At 40.5% G+C, this 18485-nt stretch overlaps 1 long non-coding RNA gene across 1 annotated transcript; it reads left to right on the top strand.

Moving 5' to 3' along the window:
- The first annotated feature begins 15425 nt into the window (after window positions 1-15425).
- On the top strand, window positions 15426-16468 carry LOC133575189 (uncharacterized). The gene is made up of 2 exons (XR_009811469.1): window positions 15426-15555; window positions 15638-16468. It is a non-coding gene; the product is annotated as an uncharacterized lncRNA (long non-coding RNA).
- The last annotated feature ends 2017 nt before the right edge of the window (window positions 16469-18485 follow it).

Raw genomic sequence — 18485 nt, 5'->3', positions numbered from 1 at the left:
TAGATGTTTTATACAATTTTTTTTATAAGAATTAAACTATAGGAAGTATAGTACTTCTGTATAAGGGCATTCATATCCCTCCTGTTGAGCCATGAGTTCAACCTTGGCTCAATATTGCTGCTCACTTATACCGATTTTTCTTTGTAAGATTGGTTTATTGTCTGGACATACATAGATGTCTTTTTTGTTCAACCTCATCCTCATAATTTCTTTGTATTCCTTTCATTGCTTGTCTCAATATATTGGTCAACTTGTTTTTGTAGTTCTTACAGCGTTTTTCAGCATTCTCTGTTCTTGATTTGATAAACGCCTTACAAAGTCTATTTTTCTTTTTACATGCATTTTTCAAACTGTTTATCATCCAAGGTGCATTATTTTGCCTTTGTTTAGATCTGCATGGAACCTCAGGACAATGCTTGTTATACATATTACTTTATGCATTTTTTAAGTAATGTTTTAAACTCACTTAACTGTCTATACGTCCTTATCTTATCTTAGCTCAACACTCAGATGTATGGTGTTGCAAATGTCTAAAACATAATCTAATTTAAGAATGTTATACTACACTTCAAAGTTAAACCTACTTTAAATTTACATGTAATAAATTCACTTCCACACCTCCCCCACTGCGCCACGCACACACACACACACACACACACACACACACAAGGTGGTGTGTGAGGGCGTGAGTGCACTTCTTAGGGCAAAGGTCAGCAACACTTGAAGAGATTTCTCTTTTTTTTTTTTTTCTTCTCTCTCTTCTTTCCTCAGCTAATAACCATGTAACCCACTTTATCATTTTATCATACTATACATCTCAACTCTTATTATAGTTATTAATCTAGGTTTTTATTTGTTCCATTATTTAATTATACATATATATATTTGTATATATAAAAGCGCTCTTTATATATCCAAACATACATGTATATCTTCAGTCTACCTTTTCTTCATCTCTTATTTCAATACCCCCATTATCTCTCTTTCGCATTAGTTTATTTCATTTTGCATTAATTCTTATTGATTTTTCCCCATTTCTTCATTTATTTTTACTTTTCTCTCACTTCAGCACTTTGAGATTATTCTCCTATTTGCTTTTTCCTAACTGGCCCTGTTTCATAATCTTCTGTTCTATGAAACATTAGCTTTTTTTCTCTCTTAGCCCTTTCTTTTGCCTCTTCTCTTCCTTTTATTTTCCTTTCTTCCTGCTCTTCCTTTTTTTTCTGTCTTTCTCCGTCTTCTCTATTTTGAGCCATTCTCATCCAGCACCCCGTGTGGTCCCACCCCATTCTGGCTAGCTTTTTTCTGTTACTTCCGCATTTTTCTATTATTGATTCTCGCAACTTTAGAATATCACCTACTTTGAGGCATCCGGTAAATTTATGTTTTGATATCCAGTCATCGAGAAATTTCAGTAAATCTGGGTTTGTTATTTCTACCGCTTTCCAGTCTTTACATTTTAACTCGTCTTTTGGACTAACCTTTGGTTTACTTGTCCCTTTCCCCATTTTGTAAATTTGGAGTAATCCGTCACCCCCTACAGAGCCGAAACGTATAAGGATTACTTTTGTTTTTGTTGTAAGATAGTGGTTTAATTTATTATTGTGGTACACGTCGCTTCTACTGGAGATGGTTCCCCAGTGGAGGTGTCTTGCCTAGAGCATCCACAATAACCCACTATTTACTTCTCACAACTTTAATATGGAGTGATAGCCTAATGGCGATTACTCCCACACACTCTCACATTCACACCTTTCAGTATATTGATCTACGGAAATTTCAATGTATATTACATGCGGACTCCGTCGCCCTCCAGGTTATTGTTTTTTCACGGACAAAATTCAGTTTTTTATTCTGAATAGACCATTTTAGGTCTGTTGGACTCCGACGTCCCCAGGATAATGGTTCACGGATATTTCAAATTATTGTGGACTCCGACACCCCCTAGTATGTTTGTTTATGGATATTACGGATTCCAGTTTTCGCGGTTCCGTTTACCTGCAGTCTTTTGCCTCTTCAGTTTTTATCTTAATTCAGTTTTTATTTAAAATTTTACTACTCACGGACGTTGGACTCCGACGTCCCTCTAATTTGGCCTTTTTACCTGTTAGAGCCTAGGATTTACAGGGTTTGTCTATGCGTCTTAACCCTCAGTCACACGCTTCTTCTTAGTCGTTTCTTTCTTCGTCAATTTAAAACGTACTCACTGCTCTCTGCCTTCCTTCCTGTTGTCCTCGGATTTTCCGTCAGTCTTTCAATTCCAGCCCGAAATGAAGAAAAAGCAGTTCCTCAATCAGGATTTGGTTGCCATGGTCCTCTGGTTTCACTCACTCATGCTGGAATCGTCAGACGTGTTGGAATCCGGCTCGAAGGACCAATTAGATGTCAGGTTCAAATACAGGACATCTGTTACACAAGACAAAAGGCAAGGAATCAAACAGAGACAGAATTCAATTTGGACTCAATTGAGGAGAGACGGCTTCAACCTGTAACCTCTTACAGTGTCTTAGCACGTTCTGACGAAGAAGGTTCTCGTCTCCTCTTTTAATTCAGATGTTCCATGTTCACGCACCAACATATGTCACAATAGGAATGGGGAGGTATGTAAAACAGTCATTGTTTTCAGTCGCTTTGAAGTCCAAGAAGAGGACTTCTCGGGCTTGGCTCTTCCTGGATCCAGCTGGGGCAGGTGTTGGAGGACAATGGACAACCCCTCCCGTCTCCTGTCCACAGTGACTTCAAGAGGGCAGCGTGTCGTAAATAGCGTTGACCAAATAGTATGAAAGAGAGTTTGTGAATTACTTCAAAGAGAGTTCGTTTAACACTTCAAAGAGAGTTCCTCCAGGAGTTGAGCACATCCTGCCATCTGTCCGTGCTGAACTCACAGTGGCGTTTCACGAGACTTCATCCTTTTGTTAGGCCTCGAAATACAGCATTCATAATACAACATTTCTTTTGTGATAACTTACAAACAATTATTCCAACAATAGTCACTTCTCAAATATGCAATTAAAATCTTACAAACTACACTGAAAAAGTGCAATATCAACATTTAAACCAGTCCTCTGACTAGTGCACTTTTAAGTATGCAATTAAAACATTAATGAAATAAAATCAACATAATCAACTAAAAATAAACAGCTTAAGGTGTCTAACCATTCTTGTTGAAGAATACAATCTTTACTGTCATTAACAGATACCTTATTTGACAAAAAATGAAAAACATTTATGACAGGCCACCCACTAGTAAACCAAGATGAACTGGAACTCAGTGCTAATTCTTGGCATTTCTTCACAAGAGTCCATGCATGATGCTACGTCCTCAACAAGGGTCCATAAATGATGTCATTTTCCTCCTCTAGGATGACAAAGTCATGACATGCATTTAGGAAAGCAACTTCAACTTCAAGGTGTTTACTTTTGGGGACAGTTTGAATCCATCCAGCTCCAGCATGAGTTTTTGGAAGACTTCAAAAGTGTAGCGCAAAGTGGGAGGGTATGCCAAGTTCAGGGCATAAATCAGTCCCATGAGCAGTGAGCAAGCTTTCGCAGTACTGTTGCACCCTGGCAAAATCTCATGGCCTTCCACAAGGATGGAGACATCAACTGGATCCTCATCAGCACCGTGGACGACGAGTATTTTGAGGATGTGGTTACTGACATCACTCCGGCTGTCCTCCTGCATACAATATACAACAAAAAAGAAGAATGTTATTGAGAAACAAATAATAGAACTGCATGAATCATTCAAAGTGACTTCATTATCAGGGAAGAATGAACACAAGAATATATGTTCCTTTGTCTGCTTTCCTCTTAACTTTAACATTAAATTAACCTGTGTCATTAAAACATATTTTTAAATGATTAAAATAATGCTATACCAAGCAGTCTTCAAAAAGTTCCTCTTCCTTCTCGCCAAGGTACAGTATAAGGCTGCGGATAATGGTTTCACGCTCTGTTTCTGTGAACAGATTAAGAACATGAACATAACCATTATACAGGTAAAAGCCAGTAAATTAGAATATTTTGAAAAACTTGATTTATTTCAGTAATTGCATTCAAAAGGTGTAACTTGTACATTATATTTATTCATTGCACACAGACTGATGCATTCAAATGTTTATTTCATTTCATTTTGATGATTTGAAGTGGCAACAAATGAAAATCCAAAATTCCGTGTGTCACAAAATTAGAATATTACTTAAGGCTAATACAAAAAAGGGATTTTTAGAAATGATGGCCAACTGAAAAGTATGAAAATGAAAAATATGAGCATGTACAATACTCAATACTTGGTTGGAGCTCCTTTTGCCTCAATTACTGCGTTAATGCGGCGTGGCATGGAGTCGATGAGTTTCTGGCACTGCTCAGGTGTTATGAGAGCCCAGGTTGCTCTGATAGTGGCCTTCAACTCTTCTGCGTTTTTGGGTCTGGCATTCTGCATCTTCCTTTTCACAATACCCCACAGATTTTCTATGGGGCTAAGGTCAGGGGAGTTGGCGGGCCAATTTAGAACAGAAATACCATGGTCCGTAAACCAGGCAGGAAACAGAGTGGACCGACACCAGCAGATGACATGGCACCCCAAACCATCACCCAACCATGCAAATTTTGCATTTCCTTTGGAAATCGAGGTCCCAGAGTCTGGAGGAAGACAGGAGAGGCACAGGATCCACGTTGCCTGAAGTCTAGTGTAAAGTTTCCACCATCAGTGATGGTTTGGGGTGCCATGTCATCTGCTGGTGTCGGTCCACTCTGTTTCCTGAGATCCAGGGTCAACGCAGCCGTCTACCAGCAAGTTTTAGAGCACTTCATGCTTCCTGCTGCTGACCTGCTCTATGGAGATGGAGATTTCAAGTTCCAACAGGACTTGGCGCCTGCACACAGCGCAAAATCTACCCGTGCCTGGTTTACGGACCATGGTATTTCTGTTCTAAATTGGCCCGCCAACTCCCCTGACCTTAGCCCCATAGAAAATCTGTGGGGTATTGTGAAAAGGAAGATGCAGAATGCCAAACCCAAAAACGCAGAAGAGTTGAAGGCCACTATCAGAGCAACCTGGGCTCTCATAACACCTGAGCAGTGCCAGAAACTCATCGACTCCATGCCACGCCGCATTAACGCAGTAATTGAGGCAAAAGGAGCTCCAACCAAGTATTGAGTATTGTACATGCTCATATTTTTCATTTTCATACTTTTCAGTTGGCCAACATTTCTAAAAATCCCTTTTTTGTATTAGCCTTAAGTAATATTCTAATTTTGTGACACACGGAATTTTGGATTTTCATTTGTTGCCACTTCAAATCATCAAAATTAAATGAAATAAACATTTGAATGCATCAGTCTGTGTGCAATGAATAAATATAATGTACAAGTTACACCTTTTGAATGCAATTACTGAAATAAATCAAGTTTTTCAAAATATTCTAATTTACTGGCTTTTACCTGTATATACACAATGAACTGTCAAGTGAAAACACAAGTGCATATATTTGCTCGTGTTTTAAGTGCATGGACCCAGAGCGTGCAAGGGCATGGAATCTACCAAGTGTGAGGCTTGTCCTGTATGTGTATACTGTATGTGTCTGTGAGTGAGAGAAAAAGTAGGTCCAGCTCCCTGTAAAACATACTGTATGAACAAGCAAAACAAGCACACCTGACTCAGTCTGTCCAGGAGCGGCCTCATCTTGATCCCCACGGCACCTCCCTTGCACAAAGTCCACTGGCTCCTCCAAAGGGCACCCTGAAAATGAAGAGACACAATTTGTGGTAAGAAAACAATGGTCTAAAATATTCAGCCACAATTTTAATATTACATTATGATGGATGAATAAGGGAAAATAACAAAGCAATATAATGCATACATTATTTTCTACTTGCCTGAATTATGAGAATAATGTTCTGTTCTGATTTGCTTCCTGTTGATGGAAAAATATTTCAATAAGAAATAAACTACATCATAAACATTAATGAACATTTTGTTTTGTCTAGCTAAATAAAACAATTAACACATGACAGATTTATTTGCGAGTAGAAGTTGTAATGAACAATCCATTCTTTCATTGAATTACAAAAACATGTTGCTGTGGGCTTCACACCGATAACTAGCTTCTTGTCAAAAAAAAGAAAGGAAAGAAAACTGCCAGCGAAGTCTCCTTTGTAATCGCAAGCTGATGCTCTCAAAGACCTCTGGCGCTTCTGTCAGTAAATGTGTGTTTTAAAAACATATTCTTGGGCATTTCTTCCAAACATTCAGCAGTATCGCCCCCTCATTCCCAATGCACATTAATTAACATTAATTCACTAACGTTAACGTTACTTCAGTGTCGCCGCCAAAAGTTTTACAGAGAACAATACCATGTTCTACTATGTTGACGACAGTTGATAAAAGTTATACCGTTAGGTTGGTGGTTTTTTAATATCCTAACTTTATATTAGTTAACTTTAGTTTTTATCAGGAAAAACTGCAGCCCTCCCACTACAGGCCAGCACGGACCAATGTAGCGTTATGCTAATTTTTTTTACTGAACTTACTTACTTACTTACTCAACTTAACTTAATTAACTTATGAGCAGTTACATATCTTGCGTCAAACTACATGCAGACGTATATTATCACAAATTTAAAACAGAACGCTACACCTTGCAGTGCTCTGTGAAGAGATCCTAACGGCCGGAGCCTGTTGTGCTGTGCGCATGCGTCGTCGTGCATGCGTTTCAAAACACTAGATTTTCAGAGTAAAGTTTATGTAATATTTTTAGGTTTATGTACGTACAACTATTAAACATTTAAATAGTATGAGGAAACATAAGTAAAACTTACTCTTCCCCCATAATTCATGTATTACGTTAATAAAATGTTTAATTTTACTTAAAAAACTCTAGTTCTTACTGAATGTTAAAAATATTAGGTATAAATTATGACAGTTACTCTAATAGAGTTTACAGCACCAAAAAGTCACTTTTTTCAGTGTATGCTCCTTCTACTACTAACATGTAAGACAGTCAACTAACATGTAACAGTCAAACTGACAGGCCCACACCTCAAACACTCAAGCCTCAAACACGAGGAAGTTTAAATTCCATGCAGCTTGGGTTGCAACTCGCTATGCTCCTCCTACTACTAACATGTAAGTACAAAAGACATTTGCCTTGCAGAAGAGAGTATGAAACCATTGCAGCCTGTGAACTTACATGTATGTGTGCACTACATACTTCATTCACCATCACGTCTGATGGTGAATGTCAACTGGCTTTAGAGGACATGATGGATCATCCTGCAAAGATGTCAACTGTAGAAGAGCAGCAGCAGTGTTGTGTGTGTTTAGAGACGTGCAAAGATCCAGTGTCTCTCAGCTGTCATCACTGCTTCTGTGTCCACTGCTTGGACACACTCAGAGGACAACATGCAAGCAAGACATGTCCACTTTGCACAAGGAGAGCATCATTAGAACTACCATCATGGAACAACTTTGTTTTGGAGACAAAGGAGGACAACCTGGCGCACAACAAGACGGCCGACATTACAAGTGAAATGTCAACGGGATTTGTGGATGTTGTTAAGGCAGGAAGTCTGGCGCAACAAAGTCTAACAAGTAAAGAATTGTCGGGACTTGTCGAGTTGCTGCGGCCAATGAGGAAGTCTCAACAATTGTTGAGAAAATGGACACAAAAAGGATTGACAGCACGCAGCGGATCCTGCAGTTGGGTGCAAAGCATGTTATTGTTGAGTTGAGTTTGTGTTTATTTGGAACATGCATGCATGGGAAGCGCTACAGGTGCATTAAAACCAAAACAAACAGGCTAAAGAACAGCTTCTTCCCCAGAGATAAATCCTGAACGGACTGCCCCATTGGCCCTCATAACTGCCTTCTCTTCGGTGCAATAACCCATTCCACCAACCACCCTGTTTTTTTTTTTCATGTATATATTCATTTCACCCTATATTCATTGCACTTCTATATTTTTTATATTTGTATATATTTACACATTGTTTTCCTAGCATGCACACATCGCACTGTATGGAATGGCCTCAATCTCGTTACCCTGCGTAATGACAATAAAGCTGATTCTGATTCTGATATCACACTTTCTAGTTTCTCTATTCAACATGTTGGAAGTGTCAGGCTTGTCCCTGACAGTTTGGTTATGTTTTAGTTTTTCCTCTGTTTGTTTTATTTCCTGTCAGCGCTAGCTCTTATTTTGATTCAGTTTCCCGCTTGTCTCCCTGAGCAATGTTTCCCCTCAGCTGCGGCTGATTGACACCTGGCCACACCTGCTGTCAATCAGTCGACTGCTATTTAAACCTGCCTTGCCCTCCACACTGCAAAAACTGAAATCTAAGTCAATCAATCAATCAATCAATCTTTATTTATATAGCCCTAAATCACAAGTGTCTCAAAGGGCTGCACAAGCCACAACGACATCCTCGGTACAAAGCCCACATACGGGCAAGGAAAAACTCACCCCAGTGGGACGTCGATGTGAATGACTATGAGAAACCTTGGAGAGGACCGCATATGTGGGTAACCCCCCCCCCTCTAGGGGAGACCGAAAGCAATGGATGTCGAGTGGGTCTGACATAATATTGTGAGAGTCCAGTCCATAGTGGATCCAACATAATAGTAAGAGTCCAGTCCATAGTGGGGCCAGCAGGACACCATCCCGAGCGGAGACGGGTCAGCAGCGCAGAGATGTTCCCAGCCGATGCACAGGCGAGCGGTCCACCCCGGGTCCCGACTCTGGACAGCCAGCACTTCATCCATGGCCACCGGACCTGTGCCCCCCCCCCCCCCCCCCTCAAGGAAAAGGGGAGCAGAGGAGAAAAGAAAAGAAACGGCAGATCAACTGGTCTAACAGGGGGGCTATTTAAAGGCTAGAGTATACAAATGAGTTTTAAGATGGGACTTAAATGCTTCAACTGAGGTAGCATCTCTAATTGTTACCGGGAGGGCATTCCATAGTACTGGAGCCCCAATAGAAAACGCTCTATAGCCCGCAGACTTTTTTTGGGCTCTGGGAATCACTAATAAGCCGGAGTTCTTTGAACGCAGATTTCTTGCCGGGACATATGGTACAATACAATGGACAAGATAGGACGGAGCTAGACCGTGTAGTATTTTATACGTAAGTAGTAAAACCTTAAAGTCACATCTTAAGTGCACAGGAAGCCAGTGCAGGTGAGCCAGTATAGGTATATATATATGTATATATGTATATAAAGGTATATACAGTATAGGCGTAATATGATCAAACTTTCTTGTTCTTGTCAAAAGTCTAGCAGCCGCATTTTGTACCAACTGTAATTTTTTAACCCTAGACATAGGGAGACCCGAAAATAATACGTTACAGTAGTCGAGACGAGACGTAATGAACGCATGAATAATGATCTCAGCGTCGCTAGTGGATAAAATAGAACGAATTTTAGCGATATTACGGAGATGAAAGAGTAACACTCTTAATGTGTGATTCAAAGGAGAGAGTTGGGTCGAAGATAATACCCAGAATCTTTACTGATTCGCCTTGTGTAATTGTTTGGTTGTCAAATGTTAAGGTGGTATTATTAAATAAATGTCGGTGTTTAGCAGGACCGATAATTAGCATTTCCGTTTTCTTGGCGTTGAGTTGCAAGAAGTTAGCGGACATCCATTGTTTAATTTCATTAAGACACGCCTCCAGCTGACTACAATCCGGCGTGTTGGTCAGCTTTAGGGGCATGTAGAGTTGGCTGTCATCAGCATAACAATGAAAGCTAACACCGTATTTGCGTATGATGTCGCCTAGCGGCAGCATGTAAATACTAAAGAGTGCAGGGCCAAGAACCGAACCCTGAGGAACTCCGCACGTTACCTTAACATAGTCCGAGGTCACATTATTATGGGAGACGCATCCTGTCAGTAAGATAAGAGTTACGGTAAACCACGACAAAGCTAAGTCTGACATACCAATACGTGTTTTGATACGCTCTAATAAAATATTATGATCGACGGTATCGGAAGCAGCGCTAAGATCAAGAAGCAGCAACATAGATGACGCATCAGAAGTAAGATGAAATATCTCAAATAAGGTGTATATTTGCTTATTTTCTGTCAGATAAGATAATTCTTCTCACTAAGCAGATTTTATGTTAGAGTGTTTTACTTGTTTGAAGTGTTTTGGTCCTAAATGATCTCAGTAAGATATTACAGCTTGTTGCTGAGATGTGATGACCTATATTGAGTAAAACATGCTTGAAACTAGAATATCAAGTGTTGCAAAGCTGTGTCATCAACACTCACAAGTATAAAACTACTTTTTTAAAGTCATCATTTCTTATTTCAAGCATGAAAAAAAAATCATGATGCCGAGCGCATATCATGATGTCAAGATAATGACACTAGCATTTACTTCATTTAAGAATATTTTTCAACATATTCAGCAAAAAGGTCTCTTTTTTTTTTTTTCTACCAAGAAAAGTGCACTTGTTATTAGTGAGAATATACTTATTTTAAGGTATTTTTGGGTTCATTGAGGTTAGCTAATTTTACTTGTTTTGGAAAGTCTTGACAAGCCAAATTTTCTTGTTCTATTGTCAGATAATTTTGCTTAGTTCAAATAAAATACCCCTCATTTTTGTATTTTTTTTTCTTGTTTTTGAACACTGACTTTTTGCAGTGTAGTCAGTGCTGCAGTATTGTCGCAGCACCTATGGCAAAGGAGGTTAACCCCTTTACTACTGTTACCCCAGGTGGCCCTTGGCAAAGGCCTAGTACCTTACTGCCCCCTAAACAGGGATACGGTGAAGACCTCAACGGCTGCAATGGCGGAAGAAGGCTGCAGCAGAAAAGGGTCCCCAGTCGTCTTGGACTCCATGCCACTGGACCCTGACCACATTCTGTCAAGGTGCACCAGTCTCCCCACGTTAAACTAAGTCACGCACAGGCATCCTCCATAAAGGGATACACCCCTACCAGGAGGATCGTCATACTCGTTCGAATGACCGCCGATGATGATGATGATGAAATAAGATTATCTAGAAAATGAATGGATGGTTGAAATAAACTCAGAATGTTCATCATGGTTCTTCTTCTTTGTACTTTGTAAACACTTTAAGTTTGAAGAGTTTTCTCGAAGTGGATTATATTAGTACATTGTTTCATTTATTTGCTTAATCCATTCCATCATCAAATTCCACATACTGATATACCGAAGGTCTTAATGTCAGGTGTGTCACTGACACGTTGACGAAAAAAGAATAATGGAGAATAGGGATGTCCCAATCCAGGTTTTTGCACTTCCGATCCGATCCGATACCGATACTGACCGATACCGATACTGACCGATAATGGCCTATCCGAGCATGTATTAAAGTTATTTAGCCTACTTAGTTGTCAGAATCATGTTGAAAAGGGTTTTAGTACTCTTGATAACAACTAGCCAGCTGAATTAGGGGAGTTTGAATAATACACAATGGTTGGTAACAAGAAACTGACCTGTTTATTCAAGGATAAACACAAAATAGACAAAATTATACATGACAAACAGGAATGGCATCATCGAACCACCTCATCTGGCTCCTCTCCATGTGGAGGAGCAGCGGCTTTACTTTGAGCTCCCCCCGGATGACAGAGCTTCTCACCCTATCTCTAAGGGAGAGCCCCGCTACCCGGCGGAGGAAACTCATTTGGGCCGCTTGTACCCGTGATCTTGTCCTTTTGGTCATAACCCAAAGCTCATGACCGTAGGTGAGGATGGGAACGTAGATCGACCGGTAAATTGAGAGCTTTGCTTTCCGGCTCAGCTCCTTCTTCACCACAACGGATCGATACAGCGTCCGCATTACTGAAGACGCCTGTCGATCTCACCATCCACTCTTCCCTCACTCGTGAACAAGACTCCGAGGTACTTGAACTCCTCCACTTGGGGCAGGGTCTCCTCCCCAACCCGGAGATGGCACTCCACCCTTTTCCGGGCGAGAACCATGGACTCGGACTTGGAGGTGCTGATTCTCATCCCAGTCGCTTCACACTCGGCTGCGAACCGATCCAGTGAGAGCTGAAGATCCTGGCCAGATGAAGCCATCAGGACCACATCATGTTTAAAAAGCAGAGACCTAATCCTGCAGCCACCAAACCGGATCCCCTCAACGCCTTGACTGCGCCTAGAAATTCTGTCCATAAAAGTTCAGAACAGAATGGGTGACAAAGGGCAGCCTTGGCGGAGTCCAACCCTCACTGGAAACGTGTCCGACTTACTGCCGGCAATGCGGACCAAGCTCTGACACTGATCATACAGGGAGCGGACTGCCACAATCAGACAGTCCGAAACCCCATACTCTCTGAGCACTCCCCACAGGACTTCCCGAGGGACACGGTCGAATGCCTTCTCCAAGTCCACAAAGCACATGTAGACTGGTTGGGCAAACTCCCATGCACCCTCAAGGACCCTGCCCAGAGTATAGAGCATATATTTATATACACATACATCTATATACACATATATCTATATACACATATATCTATATACACATATAATACAAAAGGCAAACAGGGATTCAATCGCGCATCATAGTACAGATGTTCTTACAGGACAGTCCGCGGTCCTGTCTTTACTTCCGGTTCCGGTGTCGGATTATGAAAACCCATAAATTTTGGTCTGACAGAATCCATAAATTTTCTACCGCTTGTCCCTTTCGGGGTCACGGGGGGTGCTGGAGCCTATCTCCAGTTTTCTCATTGTATCCCATTGGGTTGAGTTTTTCCTTGCCCTGACGTGGGATCTGAGCCGAGGATGTCGTTGTGGCTGGTGCAGCCCTTTGAGACACTGGTGGTTTAGGGCTATATATAAACTTTGATTGATTGATCTCGGCTGCACATGGACAAACCCTGGACAAGTCGCCACCTCATCACAGGGCCAACCCAGATAGACAGACAACATTCCCACTCACATTCACACACTAGGGCACGGGTGTCAAAGGTACGGCCCGAGGGGCTGGCTCAGGCCCGTGAACAGTTTTTATTTTACTTATGCTAAGTAAAAAAATTAACCTGAAATTCTTGAATGAAAGATACAGCTGTTCTAAATGTGTCCACTGGATGTCGCAATAGCAATTATTTGTATTTTTGTAGATGATGCTACATATGTACAAAATAAACCACATAATGTTAATACATCAGTCGAGGAAAATGATCAAACTACATAAATAACAGCACGGTGATACAAGGGTTAGTGCATGTGCCTCACAATATCAAGGTCCTGAGTTCAATCCTGGGCTCGGGATATTTCTGTGTGGAGTTTGCATGTTCTCCCCATGACTGCGTGGGTTCCCTCCAGGTACTCTGGCTTCCCCCAACCTCCAAAGACATGCAGTGTCTGACCATGTCTGTGACCCAGACCGCTCTGGCTGCAGTGCCCTCTGCTGGGTGTTCAGTTACGTTAAAGTTCAAGTTAAAGTACCAATGATTGTCACACATTCCAGGTGTGGTGAAATTTGTCCTCTGCATTTGACCCATCACCCTTGTTCACCCCTGGGAGGTGAGGGGAGCAGTGAGCAGCAGCGGTGGCCGCGCCCGGGAATCATTTTTGGTGATTTAACCCCCAATTCCAACCCTTGATGCTGAGTGCCAAGCAGGGAGGTAATGGCTCACATTTTTATAGTCTTTGGTATGACTCGGCCGGGGCTTGAACCCACAACCTACCAATCTCAGGGCGGACACTCTAACCACTAGGCCAGTGAGTAGGTCCAAGGGGAGTGTTTAGGTCACATTTATTTGTGCATCTGGTTTGTGGTAGGAATGTCTCATTGACACAAAAGCAAAAAAGCTGTGCAAATTCAGTACAAATACAAAATCAAGCATATTTATCCTCAAATCTGAAAAATATATTTACAAGTACACGTTTATTCATACAAATTCTTGATTTATTTGTATGTCACATTTTTGTATTTATAAATTATATTTGTACATATTTTCAAATCTCAAAAATATGTTTACAAATACACGTTTATTTATACAAATTATTTATTTTATTTGTATATCACATTTGTATATGTATATTTATTAATACATGCATATATATCATACTTGCCAACCTTGATACCTCCGATTTCGGGAGGTGGGGGGACACCAGCAGATGACATGGCACCCCAAACCATCACTGATGGTGGAAACTTTACACTAGACTTCAGGCAACGTGGATCCTGTGCCTCTCCTGTCTTCCTCCAGACTCTGGGACCTCGATTTCCAAAGGAAATGCAAAATTTGCATGGTTGGGTGATGGTTTGGGGTGCCATGTCATCTGCTGGTGTCGGTCCACTCTGTTTCCTGAGATCCAGGGTCAACGCAGCCGTCTACCAGCAAGTTTTAGAGCACTTCATGCTTCCTGCTGCTGACCTGCTCTATGGAGATGGAGATTTCAAGTTCCAACAGGACTTGGCGCCTGCACACAGCGCAAAATCTACCCGTGCCTGGTTTACGGACCATGGTATTTCTGTTCTAAATTGGCCCGCCAACTCCCCTGACCTTAGCCCCATAGAAAATCTGTGGGGTATTGTGAAAAGGAAGATGCAGAATGCCAGACCCAAAAACGCAGAAGAGTTGAAGGCCACTATCAGAGCAACCTGGGCTCTCATAACACCTGAGCAGTGCCAGAAACTCATCGACTCCATGCCACGCCGCATTAACGCAGTAATTGAGGCAAAAGGAGCTCCAACCAAGTATTGAGTATTGTACATGCTCACATTTTTCATTTTCATACTTTTCAGTTGGCCAACATTTCTAAAAATCCCTTTTTTGTATTAGCCTTAAGTAATATTCTAATTTTGTGACACACGGAATTTTGGATTTTCATTTGTTGCCACTTCAAATCATCAAAATTAAATGAAATAAACATTTGAATGCATCAGTCTGTGTGCAATGAATAAATATAATGTACAAGTTACACCTTTTGAATGCAATTACTGAAATAAATCAAGTTTTTCAAAATATTCTAATTTACTGGCTTTTACCTGTATATATAGGTTGATGTGAGACAATTCTATTTCCATACTCATTGTCATCTGAAAATGACTAATAAAGGAATCTGCATACAAGTCATGATGTACATTGCTGCTGTAAAATAAGCATTCACATTAATAAAAGACTTGTTTTATTCTACTTCTGTCTTCTGTAGTGTATCACACATGAAATGATTGACATTTATTCTATTGTCTCCAATGTGTGAAACATATCTTGATTGAATTATGAAGGACTACTTTCACATGCCAACTGTCATATAACTGAAACCAGCCAGCCCTTTTGTTTGAGCGGGAACAATCCACCAATCACGTCCACAACACATGAGAAACGCCCCCAAAGAACGGACTCAACCAATCACGTCCAAAGAGGAAATGCAGCAACTAATAATATAATGAGAGAATATTTGGAGGTGGATTCAAAATTATTTCTGTTGTTTCCACACGTGTTTGTAAGAGATTAGCAGAAGTCAGCAGAAAGTAAGAAAGAATTAAAATACAAAGACGGACTTATTGAATAATCATTTTTTGGGATCTACTGAAAGAGGATCTGCAAGTCTTGGACAGGTGAGATTCTCAACGAGGGACATTCTGAAGACAGTTTCTCTGAGTTTGTCTTCTAAACCTCTTTATGTGACTCTGCGTTTAGAGGACATGATGGATCATCCTGCAAAGATGTCAACTGTAGAAGAGCAGCAGCAGTGTTTAGAGACGTGCAAAGATCCAGTGTCTCTCAGCTTGGACACACTCAGAGGACAACATGCAAGCAAGACATGTCCACTTGGCACAAGGAGAGCATCTTTAGAACTACCACCATGGAACAACTTTGTTTTGGAGACAAAGGAGGACAACCTGGGACACAATAAGAGAACAAACACTAAAAATTTGGAATGAAGATGAGAGAAAATACAAATCAAGATGAACAAGCATTGTGGAGAAAGAATGTGCAGGAAGGGAATGTTGAACAATTAAATGTTTACTGAAGCTGGACATGTTAAAAAGTGTAAATAGAGCTGATGTGGTACAAGAACTGGACTTCTAGGTTCAAAGTAGTCAACCTGGGACTTTCAGTACAGATCAAAAGTTTGGTTGAAAATAAAACGTTCATTAAATTAATTCTTGTTTCTGGTGATGGTTTTTATATTAGTATTATCTTGATTTTGTATGTACTTTGTCATATTTTATTCATTATGGTACTTTTTCATCACTTACAATATTGTTTGTTTTTGGTACACTAATGTATATATTGTTGGCCATTGGTTCTTTGTTTATCTATTTTTATATTGCTCTTTTTTTTTATCTTTGGTATGAACATTATTATGTAAACACCAAGTTATTGTTTTTTGTTGTTGCTATTTTTGTATTACAAAATGTTTTTATCGATCATGTTGTACTGCATTGTAATCTTTTGTTTTGTGATTGTGATGTTTTTTTTTTGGTGTAGACTAATGGTGATCCTTAATAAACTGAACTAAACTTCTGTCCGTCGTAATGTCTTAAGACTTAAGACGTACATTACAGGCCAAAAGTTTGGACACACCTTCTCGTTCAATGCGTGTTCTTTATTTTCATGACTATTTACATTGTAGGTTGTCACTGAAGGCATTGATTGATTGATTGATTGATTGATTGGGGTGTTGCCACTAAATGGTAACGCCACAATAAGTTTTTCAACTTGTTTAAGTCGGCATCAAAACTATGACACCTGTGAAGTGAAAACCATCTCAGGTGACTACCTCTTGAAGCTTACAAATGTGTAAAAAAAAAAATCAGAAGTTACTTTTTAGTGAGTTTATTTAGCATGCAGTTGCATTTCCAAGACACTAGATGGCAGGAGTGTAGAAGCCATTGAACGCTACAAAGAGAGTAGTTGGAGAGCCACTAGTTAGATGAAGTTTGACAAGTCGAGTGTGTGTGCGTGTGTGTGTGTGTGTGTGTGTGTGTGTGTGTGTGTGTGTGTGTGTGTGTGTGTGTGTGTGTGTGTGTGTGTGTGTGTGTGTGTGTGTGTGTGTGTGTGTAATATACTCTACAATATGTTGTAAAAAAAAATATACAAACAAATTTACATGGACTTACCATGAATTGATTAACATGGACCCCGACTTAAACACGTTGAAAAACGTATTGGGGTGTTACCATTTAGTGGTCAATTGTACGGAATATGTACTGTACTGTGCAATCTACTAATAAAAGTTTCAATCAATCAATCAAAAAAAAAAGACTATTAAAACAGTCCATTAAAAATGAATGGAGAAAAAGCATTGTTGATTTAGACATGGTCAATGTCGCCCTCTAGTGGTAGGATGGGGTAACTGCCGCGGAACAGGAAGTATGTCGCCACTAAAGAGGACGAAAGTTGAGCTGGCGAATTATATCCTCATGCAGAAACATTGTTGCAAACAAACACTCAGTTAAGGCCACATTTAACACATTATAGGCATTTTAGCATTAACAACAGTGTTATATTTGCCGTATACTTACATTTTAGTCAAGAACGCACACGATGCAAAGTGACAAACAGGACATGACGTCCCAGAGTAGATCGCCAAAATAAGAGCATAGGAAACCTAACATCGTAAAACTGAGTCAGAATAAAAATAAAAATAAAACACACAACTGCAATATCATCCAACTGAAATATCATCAAGCTGCAATATCATCCAACTGCGAGGTTGCCTGGAGGTGTTGTTTTAGTGCGGTTTTGAAGGAGGATAGAGATGCCCTTTCTTTTACACCTGTTGGGAGTGCATTCCTTATTGATGTGGCATAGAAGGAGAATGAGTTAAGACCTTTGTTAGATGGGAATCTGGGTTTAACGTGGTTAGTGGAGCTCCCCCTGGTGTTGTGGTTATGGCGGTCATTTACGTTAAGGAAGTAGTTTGACATGTACTTCGGTATCAGGGACGTGTAGCGGATTTTATAGACGAGGCTCAGTGCAAGTTGTTTGACTCTGTCCTCCACCCTGAGCCAGCCCACTTTGGAGAAGTGGGTAGGAGTGAGGTGTGATCTGGGGTGGAGGTCTAGAAGTAATCTGACTAGCTTGTTTTGGGATGTTTGGAGTTTAGATTTGAGGGTTTTGGAGGTGCTAGGGTACCAGGAGGTGCATGCCTAGTCGAAAAAGGGTTGAATGAGAGTTCCCGCCAGAATCTTCATGGTGCTTTTGTTGACCAGAGAGGAGATTCTATAGAGAAATCTCGTTCGTTGGTTGACCTTTTTGATGACCTTGGTTGCCATTTTATCACAGGAAAGATTAGCCTCTAGAATGGAACCTAGGTAGGTGACCTCATCCTTCCTGGTGATAACAATGTCACCCACTTTTATAGTGAAGTCATCGACTTTCTTAAGGTTGATGTGGGACCCAAACAGGATGGATTGTGTTTTACCCAAGTGTATGGATAGCTTGTTGTCAGCCAGCCAGGTGCAAGTTCTACTGAGTTCAGCACTGAGGATTTTCTCCACCTGTGACTTGTCCTTGTCTGATACCAGCAAGACCGAGT

The sequence above is a fragment of the Nerophis lumbriciformis genome, linkage group LG03 (assembly GCF_033978685.3).
Source record: "Nerophis lumbriciformis linkage group LG03, RoL_Nlum_v2.1, whole genome shotgun sequence".
NCBI lineage: Eukaryota > Metazoa > Chordata > Actinopteri > Syngnathiformes > Syngnathidae > Nerophis > Nerophis lumbriciformis.
Note: the sequence above shows the minus strand (reverse complement) of the source record. Positions and strands in the feature narration are given on the sequence as shown.